At 34.0% G+C, this 14,519-nt stretch overlaps 1 long non-coding RNA gene across 4 annotated transcripts in view; it reads left to right on the top strand.

Moving 5' to 3' along the window:
* The window catches only part of LOC144324696 (uncharacterized), a 78,450-nt gene extending 67,507 nt beyond the window's left edge, over nt 1-10,943 (top strand). For all 4 annotated transcript variants that reach the window (XR_013390129.1, XR_013390126.1, XR_013390128.1 and 1 more), the window contains 2 exons: nt 6,597-6,821; nt 9,681-10,943. This is a non-coding gene — a long non-coding RNA (uncharacterized LOC144324696). The remainder of the gene's footprint in view (nt 1-6,596; nt 6,822-9,680) is intronic.
* Nucleotides 10,944-14,519: the final 3,576 nt, after the last annotated feature.

Genomic DNA, 14,519 nt, shown 5'->3' with positions numbered 1-14,519 from the left:
TGGAGAACAGGACACTACATGGCAGGGCATTATAAGACAACTTCTTCATAAGGTCATTAGCCCCAAGAACAGAAGATATAGCTGACTTTCCTAAAATACAGAAAGAGGCACATATACTTAAACAAAATGAGAAGGCAGAGAAATTTGTTTCAAATGAAAAAAACAAACAAACAAATAAACAAACAGGACAAGGCCACGGCCAGATATCTAAGATAAACAGATATAAGTAACATACCTGATGGAGTATTTAAAACAGTGATCCTAAGGATACTTACTGGACTTGGGAAATAGTGGAAGAGGTCAGCAAGGCCCTTAACATAGAGGTAAAAAGAACCAATCAGAGATGAAGAATGCAATAACTGAGATTAAACATGCTTGATGCAGTCAACAGCAGTCTGGAAAAAGGAGAATACATTAATGAACTAGAAGACAGAACAATGGAAACTAATCAAGCTGAACAAGAAAGAAAAGGGAATTATGCAAAATGAGAATAGACATAAGGAACTCAGTGACTTTATGGAATGTAATAACATTCACATTATAGGAGTCACAAAAGAAGAGAGAGAAAGGGGGCAGAAAATTTATTCAAAGAAATAATAGGTGAAAACTTCTCTAATCTAGGGAAGGAAACAGATATCCATATCTAAGAGACACAAAAAAACACTGACAAAATCAACAAAGGCAGATACACAACAAAATACATTGTAATTAAATTGGCAAAAAAAAATCTTAAAAGCAGCAAGACCAAAAAAAAATAAAACAATTTAAAAATGTAACATGTAAAGGAAACCACATAAGGCCATCAGGGGAATTTTAAGCGGAACCTGTCTAAGCCAGAAGAGAGAAGAATGATATACACAAAGTGCTCAATGGGAAAAAAACTACAGCCAAAAATACTCTATCCACAAGGTTATCATTTAGAATAGAAGGAGTGATGAAGACTTTCTTAGGCAAACAAAAGTAAAGTAGTTCATGACCACTAAATTAGTCCTGCAAGAAATATTAGAGGGGCCTAATTGAGTAGAAAGGAGAAACCAAAAGTAGCAATATGAAGGAAGGCAACATAAAAGAGGTAAAAATGAATAAATCTGTAATAAAAAAAAAGTTAGCCAAGGAATTCACAAAATAAAAGGATGTAGAATATGGCACCATATACACTTAAAACATAGGAGAAGAATAAAGAATGGGTTCAAACTTAAATGACCATCAACTTAATATAAACTGCTAGATGTGCAAAATGTTATAAAAAAACCTTAATAATAATCACAAACACCTTTAATAAATATGCAAAGAATAAAGAGAAGAAATTCAAGTATATCACTAAAGCAAACCAGTAAACCGTGAAAAAAAAAAGGCAAGAAAGGATCAGAGAAATCTTCAGAAACAACCATAAAACAAGTAATGAAATGGCAATAAATACATGCTTATCAGTAATTACTTTGAATGTAAATGGACTAAATATTCCTTCAAAAGAGATTGGGTGAGAGACTGGATAAAACAAATAAACAAACAAACAAAAACATAGAAAAATAAGTCTCATCTATATGCTGTTTACAAGTAACTAATTTTGGACATGAGGACATCTGAGTATCAAAAGTAAAGGGGTGGAGAAACACTTATCATGCAAATGGATGTCAAAAGAAAGCCAGAGTAATAATATTTATATCAGACAAACTAGACTTTAAAATGAACTATAAAAAGAGACAAAGAAGGGCATTATCTCATAAAGGGGACAATCCAACAAGAAGATATTACACTTATAATAAATATTTATGCACCCAACATGATAGCGCCAAAATATATAAACAATTAATTATAAACGAATTGATAATAACACAGTACTAGTAGGGGACTTTGATACCCACTTATATCAATGGATAGATTATCCAAATAGGAAACAGTGGTCTTAAATGATACACTGGACCAGATGGATTTAACCTATATATTCAGAACATTCCAACCTAAAACAGCAGAATACATAGTCTTTTCAAGTGCACACGGAACATTCTCCAGAATAGATCACATATTATGCCACAAAACAAGCCTCAACAAATTTAAGAAGATGAAAACCATAACATGCATCTTTTATTTCTTTTTATTTCCAAACCATCTATCTTTTCTGATCACAATATTATGAAACTAGAAAACTAGAAGTCAACCAAAAGAAGAAATCTAGAAAGACCACGAATAAATGGAGATTCAATTACATGCTACTAAACAATGAATAGGTCAATCAAGAAATCCAACAAAAAAATTAAAAAGCACATGGAAACAAATGAAAATGAAAACACAATGATTCAAAACCTTTGAGATGCAGCGAAAGCCATTCTAAGAGGGAAGGTTATAGCAATACAGGCTTATGTCAAGAAGGAAGAACAATCTCAGATAAAAAAACCTAGACATACACCAAAGAAGATGGAAAAACAACAACAAATGTAGACTACAGCCAGCAGAAGGAAGGAAATAAAAAATATTAGAGCAGAAATAAAATATATAGGGCAGTCTGGTGCAGTCTAGGCTGCCTTCAGTCCAGGGCGTGATCCTGGAGACCCCGGATCGAGTCCCACATTGGGCTCCCCACAGGGAACCTGCTTCTCCCTCGGCCTGTGTCTCTACCTCTCTATGTGTGTGTTTCTCATGAATAAATAAATAAAATCTTAAAAAAAAAGGACACAAGTAAATAAAATCACAAAAGAAAGAGGAGAAATAATAAACAACAGAGAAATACAAACAATTATAGAGTAGAAAGGAGAAACCAAAAGTAACAATATGAAGGAATATGAAAAACTATATGCCAACAAATCGGCCAATCTAGAAGAAATGGATAAATTCCTAGAAACATAATCTAACAAAACTGAAACAAGAAGAAATTGAAAATACGAATGTGGCAATAACCATCAAAGAAATGGAATCAGTAATAAAAAACAAAGCAAAACAAACAACTCCCAACAAACAAAAAGTCCAGGATCAGACTGCTTCACTAGTGAAGTCTTTCAAACATTTAAAGGAAAGTTAATGCCTATTCTTTTCAAACTATTCCAAAAAATTAGAAAAGGAAGGAGATTTCCAAAGTCATTCTATGAAACCAGCATTACCCTGACATTGAAGCCAGGTAAAGATACAACAAAGAGGGGCACCTGGGTGGCTCAGTCTGTTAAGTTTGCCTCTGGCTTAGGTCATGATGTCAAGGTCCTGGGATCAAGCCCAGTGTGAGGCTCCCTGCTCACCAAGGGGGGCCTGTTTCTCCCTCTCCCTCTGTCCTTCCCATCTGCTTGTGTGTTCTCACTGTCAAATAAATAAATAAAAAATCTTAAAAACCAAAAGATACCACAAAGAAATAGTACTACACGCTAGTATCTCTGATGAACATAGATGCAAAACTTCTCAGCAAAATACTAGCAAACAGAATCCAACAATACATTTAAAAACTCATTCACCATAGTCACATGGGATTTATTCCTGGGTTGCAAGCATAGTTGAAATTTCAAAATTCAAAGTGATATATCACATGAGTAAGAGAAATAATAACAGCCATATAATCATTTGATACAGAAAAAGCATTTGAAAAAATGCAGCATATATTCATGATAAAAATCCTCAACAAAGTAGGTTTAGAGGGAATATACCTCAACATAATAAAGACCAGATATGAAAAACCCACAGTTGACATCAGCCTTAATAGAGAAAAACTGAGAGCATTTACCCTAAGATCAGGAATGGTTAAGGTCAAGGATGTCCACTTTCACCACTTTTATTCAGCATAGGGCTAGAAGTCCTAGCTGAAGCAATCAGAACACAAAAAAGAAATAAAATGTATCCAGATTAGTAAGGAAGAAGGAAAACTCCTACTAATTGCAGATGACATGATACTAAATATAGAAAAACTGAAGAGTTCACCAAAAATCTGTTAGAACTAATAAATGAATTGAGTAAAGTTTCAAGATATAAAATCAGCATACAGAAATCTCTTGCATTTCTATACACCAATAATGGGTCAGCAGAAAGAGAAATTGAGGAATCTATCTCACATACAATTGCACCAAAAATAATAAGATACCTAGGAATAAACCTAACCAAGAGGTGAAAGTCTCATACACTACAAACTATAAAATACTGATGAAAGAAATTGAAGATGACACAAAGAAATGAAAGAACATTCCATCCCAAGGATTGGAATAACAGATATTGTTAAAATATCTATACTACCCAAAGCAATATACATATTTAATGCAATCCCTATCAAAACACCAACAGTATTTTTCACAGAACTAGAACAAACAATTCTAAAATTTGTATGGAACCAGAAAAGAGCCCAAATAGCCAAAGGAACGTTGAAAAAGAAAAGCAAAGCTGGCAGGATCACAATTCTGGACTTCAAGTTATATTACAAAGCTATAGTGATCAAACAGTAGGGAAGTGGCACAAAAATAGACACATTGATCAATGACACAGAATAGAAAACCTAGAAATGAACCCACAATTATATGGTCAATTAATTTTCGACAAAGCAGGAAAGAGTATCAATGGGAGAAAGATAGTATTTTCTCATGAATGAAACTGGACCACTTTTTTATACCATACACAAAAATAAATTCAAAATAGATTAAAGACCTAAATGTGAGAACTAGAAACCATAAAAATCCTAGAAGGACACACAGGTAGTAACTTCTCTGATGTTAGCTATGGCACCTTTTTTCTACAACTAACTCCTCAGTCAAGGAAACAAAAACAAAAGATAAACAATTGGGACTACATCAAAATTAAAACCTTCTGGACAGTAAAGGAAAGAGTCAGCAAAACTAAAAGGCAATCCTCCTAATGGGAGAAGATTTTGCAAATGACATATCTGATAAAGGGTTAGTTTCCAAAATATATAAAGAACTTATAAAATTCAACACCCCCAAATTGAATAATCCAATTAAAAATGGGCAGAAGATGTGAACAGACATTTCTCCAAAGATACAGAACATCAACAGACACATGAAAAGATGCTCATCATTTCTTAGCTACAATAAGACATGACCTCACACCTGTTAGAATGGCTAAAGTCAACAATATAAGAAACAACAGGTGTTGGCAAGTATGCGGAGAAAAAGGAATCCTCATGCACTGTTGGTGGGAATGCAAATGGGCAGCTACTGTGTTTTAGAGGTATAGATGTTCCTCAAAAACTTAAAAATAGAACTACCCTGAGATCCAGCAATTGCACTACTGGATATTTACCCAAAGAAAACAAAAACACTAATTGAGAGGGATATATGCATTGCTACGTTTAATGCACCATAATTTACAATAGCCAAATTATGGAAGCAGCCCAAGTGTCTATCAGTTGATGAATGGATAAGGATATGTGGTGCATATATAGACCCAAAGGAATATTATTCAGGCAAGGAAAAGAAAGAAATCTTGACATTTGCAACAACCTGGATGGAGCTAGAGAATATAATGCTAAGCAAAGTAGGTCAGTCAGAGGAAGTTGAATGCCATGATTTCACTCGTACGTGGAATAAGAAACAAAACAAATGAGCATTGGGAAAAGAAGAAAGAGACAAACCAAGAAAAAGACAGAGAACTGATGGCAACCAGAGGTGAAGTGGGTGGGGGTATGGGTTAAATAGGTGATGAGGATTAAGGAGTGCACTTGTAGTGATTAACACTAGATGATGTATGAAGTTGTTCAATCACTTTATTGTACATCTGAAACTGATAAGACTATGTTAACTAAATGGAATTAAAATAAAAATTTTAAAAGTGACCACTCAACATGAACAATTTACAGAGGCCAGAAAATGTGTTGAAAAGACCAGCCTCACAAATAATCAGTGTTGCAAATTAAAGTAATATGGATTTTTTCATTCACCATATTAAAATAGATTTTTTTAATAAAATTCAATAGTAGAGAGAATGAATTTTATGAGCAGTTTCATACACTCCTAATGGGAGTGTAAATTTGGGTAATTTTCAAAATTTGCCAAGAACCTTAATGGATAGTTATCCTTTAACAATATCGCTTTTGGTAATCTATGTAAAACAGAGAGAGGCAGAAACATAGGGATAGAGAAAGGTATAGATATATAGACAAGAGTTTGTGCAAAATAATGATTATTGCATCAAAATTTATCATAGTGCAAAAAATGAAAAAATTTTTTACAAAAACTACAGAATATCTGCATGAGGGACTGATAAACACTAAAATTCATGCTGTAGATGGCTGTCCACCTTCATCATCATAGGAGGAAAAGTAGAATACAAAATTAAGAATTTTATTTAACACACATTAAGAAAAAAACTTGTAGGAAATAGTACAAAATATTCAAAGTGTGCTTGAGTATGTGAATGAATATATATATAGGAAAATATATATTCCTTATATAGGAATATATATAAGGAGACTTAGTTCCTTCTCTCTCTCTCTCTCTCCATATATATATATGAATATTATGGAAATTGAATTATATAGAATATTAAGGAGATGAATATTATGGAGAAATGTAGATACATAGAGATATATAAAATTCAAAATATATAATTGAAGTTTTTGCTCATTCTTTTCATTAACCTTTTCAGCTTTTACATGTTTTTTTTTTCTTTTTTAGTGAGAATCCACTGTTTCATAGTCAGAAAAACAAGCATTAAAATAAACAAAAAACTACGAATGCCCTTTCCTCAGTGAGTGTCTGCCTTTTCACTGACAGCGCTGCATCCACTAAACATTCAAACAAGCATCTTCTGTGACAGACTCCGGAGGCGTTTAACAGGCATTTTTATGAGCATTTAATGACCAAATATTTATAAATTCTCACAACACCTCTGTGAAATAGGTAAGAGAGCACATCATTCCTTCAAAAGCAAGCCCTGTTTGAAGTCCCTCCTTCACCAATGTTGTTAAGATTGTCAAATCTCCCCCATGCTGTAAGTGGCAATAGCAATGATTATTCTTTCTTCCTAGTAATAATAATAGTAAAATGCCATAATAACCAGGAATAAATTTATCCAAAGGAGAAATTGATGCCTGTTTTTGTCATCTAAGTTTTTTTATAGAGCCAACAGAAAGTCTCCACAGATTCCCAGAATCCATCTCTACCAATTCATTGATGCAGGGAATATCAGACACTATGTTCTGTTTTATTATTGAAGTAAATATATATTAAGTACCTACTTTCTAGGTACTGAGAATACAGCAGTAAACAAACAAACAAACAAACAAACAAAAAAACCCTAGCAGCAAAACCAGTTTCTGACTTCAAAGGGTTTACAATTAAGTATATTGAAGCCTACCACGTCCCCCTCCTTCCTTTCCCCAGATTTCCAAAAAGCCAATGATGCAATAATGTCCTAAAGACTTAGTTCCTTCCAAGTTCCTAGAACAGTCTAGATGTGAAATAGGACTAATGTGAATAAACACATATGTATTGCTGAAAATTAAAACACACTCTTAAGCAATCCTGTAATGCTTCGTTTCTATTTCTACCTCATCTTGGCATACCACTGCTTCTGAGTCTCCATGCTGTCAGTTAAACCCTAGACCTGATGGTGTCCAATATGGTAGCCACTAGCTATACACAGTCATTTAAATTAAAATTAAAATTATAATTAAAAGTTTAGTTTTCAGTCACACTAGCCACAATTCAAGTACTCAATAACCACATGGCTAGTGGCCATGAATACACCATCGTGAAAGGACTATTGGGTGGCTCTGCTCTATAGTTTTACCAGGATTTTCATTGTTTTTTTTTTATAGATTTGTATTTATTTATTTGAGAGCTAGCAAGTGCTCATTTCACACGTGGAGGGGAGGGGCAGATGGATAGAATCTCAAGCACACTCCCACTGAACACAGAGTCCAACAGGGGTATGGGTGCTCAGTCTCACCACCTATGAGATCATGACTTGAGCTGAAACCAAGAGTCTAGACTCAACTGACTGACTCAACTGACCCAGGCACCCAATTTGCATTGTTTTTTAATAGAAATTTTCCTAACACCCACCCTGTGTGTCCAGATACTGTTGCCTACTCTTTATACTCAGATCTAAACTCTTTCCTAAGTATCCTTGCCTGCTGCTCATTAATGGAGTATCAGATGCAAGTGACTAGAGTTATGAGACTTAGAGTCTATACTTTCACTATGTTGTTCCCACCCTGTAGTTCAAACAGCTACTAACTTCTGGACTGTGGCTAAATCCACCATGCACCAGGACCTTTGAAGCAGTCTGGACCACTCTTTACTTCAGACTCTTACTATCATTTAGTAGTAATTGACTCATGTCAAGCCTGTCCTGAATCTCTCATTTCTTCTAAACATAGGACTGCCTCGTCCTTAGACCTGACACTATCTATAACTTTCCTGGTTCTGACTTTATTTCTCACCACTGTACAATTTATATTCTTTATATAAGGAAGTTTCCTTTGGCTTCCTTAAAAAAAAATTAACCTGGTCCTCGAGACTACAGCCTCCAGTTTAGCAGGCATTAATATTGATCTGCAAGAAGTACCTGGATTTAATGAATTTTCACAACCTTGGCTTGCCCATCTTGGTACATTTCTAGAGTCAACGTTCTTTGGCCCAGTTAGTTTCCATTGTCCTCCAGTGATTTGGTAAGAAAGTCTTTTTCAAGATTTTCCCTATCTCTTCTCTTCCAATCTCAGGAACTGCTAACATATATGCCTTGCACCTAAGTCTTGAATCATTCATCCAGCAACATCAAAAGTTCATATTGCTTGACCACAGTTTCGATATGATGCACTGTGCTATAATAAAAGGATATACAGAGAAGAATGAAACAACTCCTTTCCTTAAGGAGATCACTGTGCAATTATGACATGAAATTTTTTGGCACAGGAGAAAGACTTTCTTTCTGCCTTAAGAAATCATGGTCAAAATATATGTAGATCTTTGGAGAAGAGACTCCATGCTGACAAATTTACTTCTGCCATAAAGATGAAGATTGGTTCAGAAATGGCAAGTAGGAGACTATATATATGTATATATATGTAAACCTTTGCAAAATTTATTATTTTGTGAGATATTCTAGTCTTCATATACTTATACTATTTTCAAAAAAAATCTTACAAAATGATGACTAGGGAAAGGAATATTTGCAAATTTTCACATTTCCTTAGTAGTTTGGATTGCTCTAATAAACTGGAAACATTCTCTAATTGTCTCCTCAAACTGAAACATTCACCTTACCATTTCAACTTTAGAGATGTTTAGACTATTTCTTTGACTCCTGCTAAGTCTTGGCTACTGTGTAGCTACTCTTTCTTTGTTCAGTGCACCTTCTTAGTGAGTTTTATGTTTTTGGACTGGTCTATTTTTAGAACATCTTCCTTCATTTATTCAACAAATATTTTTCATTGTCCAGAATGTGTTAGACTCTGTTCTGAGTTTTAGAGGTACAGTGGTGATTGTTCATGTTACTTTACAGATAAACAAATGAACACTAAATTATCTGTCTCTGAAAAGTGTTAAGAAAAATAAAGCAGAGGAAACAAAGAATAACATTTACTCTTAGGGTATTTAGGGAACATTTTGAGGAGGTGACATCTGAGTAGAGACCCAAATGACATAAAATGGTAAACCATATTGGTATCTTTGGAAGTGTTTCCCACAAAAAGAAAACAACTCATTGAAAATCCCTGAGCAGAAGATAGACATGCACTGATTTTTGTTTTAAAGGGGTTTCTCTGGCTTCTATGTGAATAATAGACCTGTATGCAAAAGCAAGATAGAAGCAAAGACACCATCAAGAGATTATGCATCCTTAACTACGTGATTCAAAGGTATTGCAAGTCCCAAATGTCCATTACTTATGAATCATCTTGGCCCCTAAGTAGAATGTGTTTTTCTTATCTCTGTTGTACAATTTATTCTCAGGAATTTTATGTATTTCATGGGTCTGTTTTGTCAATGTTAAGCCTTAAAGCTCAATTATATTTTGTGGAGGGAATAGCAAAGAATAGTTCAATTTGATAGTGTTTAGCCTTCAATTATTAAATCATAGCAGTGCTTACTGGAAATGGCTTTGGTTGCTATAGCCTGTTGTTTGTATTTTTAAATGAAAAAGATAAGTCCAGTAAGGCCTTCCTCCTGTTGCCAAGAATAAAAGCCCAGCTTTATGAAAGCTCATCAAGACTGACTTGCCACTGATCCAGCTTTGAGGCATTTGGGGGAGCTTATTTTTTTTTATTTTAATCCAAAGACTGCCTAAAGACATTTACCCTTTCCAACTAAAAGCCTTGGGTAAGGCCATACAAATTATATTCATGCCAACTTTCCTAATGAGAGCAGCATATGCTTTCTTAATTTAAATGGAAGAATGGTAAACACAGACAAAACACGTTACCATTAGCAACTATATCAAAATTAGTAAATTTAGGATATATTTTAAAAATTATACATATATATATCATATTTTAATAATCATTTACCCAGTATGAAGTTTCAATGTGGTTTGGTGGGAAGATCTAAAAATAGATATTTTTGCATAAAAATCAGTTGCAGTGAATTAGCTGTAAGATTAGAAATCTTAAAACAGAGCTGGTAATAAAACAAAAGTATAATTTGATTCTGCTTTGTAAGATGTTATCTCACTTTCTATGTTATGAGGTCCTGACAATATAATGACAATAAAACTGACCTAACTTAGTTCCTTTAATTTTATATTGATACATTGGTTTGACTTTAACTAATATAGGCTTTGACTTACAGATTATGAAAAAGATTTAGCTCTCTGTAGAAGCATTATTAAAGAGTTGTAAGTATAATGTTGACAAATCATTCATTGTATCTTATATTACATTCCCTTATATGTCACTCCCTATGAAGATTTTAGCACTTTTGTTTGTATGCTTATTTTGACTCATGAGAGACAGTAATAAAGTTGAAGATTGTGTGCTTAAGGAGCAGGTATATTTGTGGGAAATCTTCTACTTGACATTTCAAAACTGTGAACATTATTTCTTTATGTGATCCATTTACTGTAATAAATATAACTTAATAATTAAATATTTATCAAAATATATTTTGCTACCTTATATATAGACAAATGTGAGATTTCTTATTAAAACCACTCTTTTGAAATGCATTCTTTGAGTGGGGGAAATGAAGATTAATGATGTTTGAGGTTTAAAAAATGATGTTTGAATAGTTTATGATCTTAAATAGTTAATGTATGGCTCTTTGTGGCTTGAAACTGGTCTAGTTAAGGGGAGGCATATTGCCCTGAAACTTTGCTATTGGCACAGCGCTTGCCTTAGATACTTCTTTGGGTCATTGTTCTCATTAACTTTGGGTATGTAGCAAACAAATTACAGTTGAGTTTTACTTTTGCCATTTAGAATTGAGGTCAGATAACATGAATCCTTGAACATACCTCTAGATGAACTTTGCACTAAATACTTGGCTATGGAAAATAATTTTCAGAATTCTGATTCTTAATTCACAATAACATGATCAGTTCAGAAAAAGTGTTACTATATCATGATAAAATTGATTCCGCTGATTTTATTTTTCCAGAATTTGGAAAACATTATGTTAGGCAAAGCACATATGTAAAACTAGATGTGTTCAAGGAGATAAAAGAATTCAGCATCTATTGAGCATCTGCTATATGGCATGCATTGAGCTAGTTGGTTACAGTAGCAGTAAATATTTATCAGGCATGGTACAATTCATTTGTTATGGATCTTCCCATTGCTATATAATCAACATTTCATAATCAATTAACGTGATGCCACAATATCCAAAAGCAAAGCTATTTCAATTTTAAGGAGGCAGTTGTAAGAGAGGATATCATTAAAATAAGGCATAAATCAGAGCCAAGGTACTTGGCAGGATAGTGGATTTTGTCTGTTTGTCTTCTGGGAAACATTTTTCTGTGCTTATGAACCAATATGGAGCAATACCCTAGTGTTTTTCACACTCCATGATGCTCCATTTATGCTCCATTTCCCTTAAGGAAAGTGAACTTAGGAAGTTTATTTCTCCCTAGGTTACATGCCCTGCCACAATGACTCAGTAAAACTACCCCTTTCATCCTGGCCAAAGAGAACTTTAAAGGTACCATGTGCCCTAGAGAAGATGAATGGCAGGGGTTTCTAAGGCATCTGCATTCAACTTATACTACTCAATATGTTTCCTTCTTATTGGCCTATGAAAAACAATGCCAAAAAAAAAAAGAAAAAGAAAAAGAAAAACAATGCCAATCAACTCCTCTCATAGTAGAAACATTACTTCTATTTTTTAAAATTAATTTTTAAATTTTATTTAAATTCAATTAATTAACATATACTATATTATTGGTTTCAGAGACAGAGGTCAGGGATTCATCAGTTTTATATAACACCCAGTGCTCATTACATCAAGTGCCCTCTTTAATGTCCATCACTCAGTTTTCCCATCCCCCCACCCACCTTCCCTCCAGCAACCCTCAGTTTGTTGCCTATGATTAACAGTCTGTTATGGTTTGTCTACCTCTCTAATTTTATCTTGTTTTATTTTTTCCTTTCTTCCTCTATGATCCTCTGTTTTGTTACTTCTGGATGAATAGTACGGAGGCAGATTAAAGACTGAGTTTCTGTTCTGGCCCCAGAAGAGAATGTACTCTATATAGTGCATTTAGCTTGACAAAGTAAATATCAAAATAAACTCAATAAACTAGTTTGTGTTTTAGCAAGACATTATATTTACAGTTGCATTCTGTTAAAAATCTCTTCAAATTCAAAAGAACAAGTGTCACGTCTTCCATTTTTTGCAGATGAAGAAATTGAAAATCAGAGATTATGAATGAATTTCCAAAATCACAGCTACTAAGTAGCAGGTATCAAGTATCAGGATATACTTTACTCATTTCCACTTAATCAGTCAATGGTATGTGGGAGTTCTTGAGACCTTCTCCTTGGCACTCCATTTTCACATGGTATGGTCTGAACCTGCTAAGTTACTGTTTGTATTTGTGGTACTCATATTGCTGGTGAAGGTACAGAATCTCTGTTCGGCAGGCCTTTTAACTAACCCATAAGGAATAATTTCTGAGCCACATAGCACTACATCTGCCACAAGGAGAGGTTATAGAGGCAAGGATGCAAATTAGAGATTTAAAGACTATCCCAATGCTGACATTCACATTTTTAGAGTACATGCAGAAAAGAGAAGCCTTGATTATGGAACTAGTCTGCCATTTTGCATGATCCAGGGAACTAGGAACATGTTTACCCTCAATCACTGAGAGAAAGACCAGTCTAGGGGGTACATTGTGTTTCCAAAGTGCCCACAAGTAGTAAACTGAGACAAAAGAGCAATAAAGAGAAAGTAAATTTAGGATAATTAGAAAAAGTCAACACAGCCTTTAAAAGATAGTACAAAAGAATAACTTGAACCAGAAAGTGATGGATGTTCTAGGAACCACAAGCCATATGAAAAGAACACAGTAGCCAGCTTATATGGACTTGCATTGATCAAATCTAGGACAGTTTGAGCCTCAAAATAAATAATGATAGTAATGAATGGATTATAATCTAATAAATAAAACAAGAATTCATGGGTCCATAGAATGATATAAATAAATGAATAAATACATAAATAAATGAAGAAGGGGAAAGTCTCCCTTATGTGGAATTCTACCTTATAGGAGAAGTAATGGAGGTAAAAAAATTAGTAATGAATGCTAAAATTAACAAGTGAAAGTTTGATGAAAGAGTAGTTACATCATTTCAACCATAAATTACTTAGTATATCTTTATAAATTCCATTAATTACAAAGGGAAAATCTAATCTTATGGGGAAGGCCAACAATTTGACCAAGTGATTCAAAGCTAATACCATCAATATATCAATACAGGGATGAATCAATAGCATGTGTCTCTTGCAATGACACAGTGAGAGAGAAATAAAATTGAACATATAATACATCTGCTAAAATGTGTAACGTGAATCTAAATAAGAGCAACTATCAGACAACTAAAATAAAGGGCAATTCTAAAAAACAATCGACATGTGTGTTTCAAAACTGCCCAGTTAAAGAAAGAAAAACATAAATAAATAAATAAATAAATAAATAAATAAATAAATAAGGGAGGGAGGATTGAGTAACTATTCCCAATTAAAGGAGAGCAAAGAAGCAAGACAACTAAAAGCACATATGATTTTGGATTTGACCTTGACCTGGGAAAAAGAATTAAAAGGAGAGTCATGGAAAACTGATGATATTTAAATGTGGGCTAGAAGTCAGAAAATAGTATTGCATTAATTCTTAATCTTATGATTTTGCTACCTGTACTATGATTATTTAAGAGTAATTTATAGATAATTTTTACTTTGCTCTTAGAAAATACACCCTAGGGACGCCTGGGTGGCTCAGCAGTTGAGTGTCTGCCTTCGGCCCAAGGCGTGATCCTGGAGTCCCAGAATTGAGTCCCACATCTGGGTCCCTGTATGGAGCCTGCTTCTCCCTCTGTCTGTGTCTCTGCCTATCTCTCTCTGCATCTCCCATGAATAAATAAAATCTTTAAAAAAATA

The sequence above is a fragment of the Canis aureus genome, chromosome 12 (genome assembly GCF_053574225.1).
Source record: "Canis aureus isolate CA01 chromosome 12, VMU_Caureus_v.1.0, whole genome shotgun sequence".
In the NCBI taxonomy this organism is placed as follows: domain Eukaryota; kingdom Metazoa; phylum Chordata; class Mammalia; order Carnivora; family Canidae; genus Canis; species Canis aureus.
This window is presented reverse-complemented; position numbering and strand designations above follow the sequence as displayed.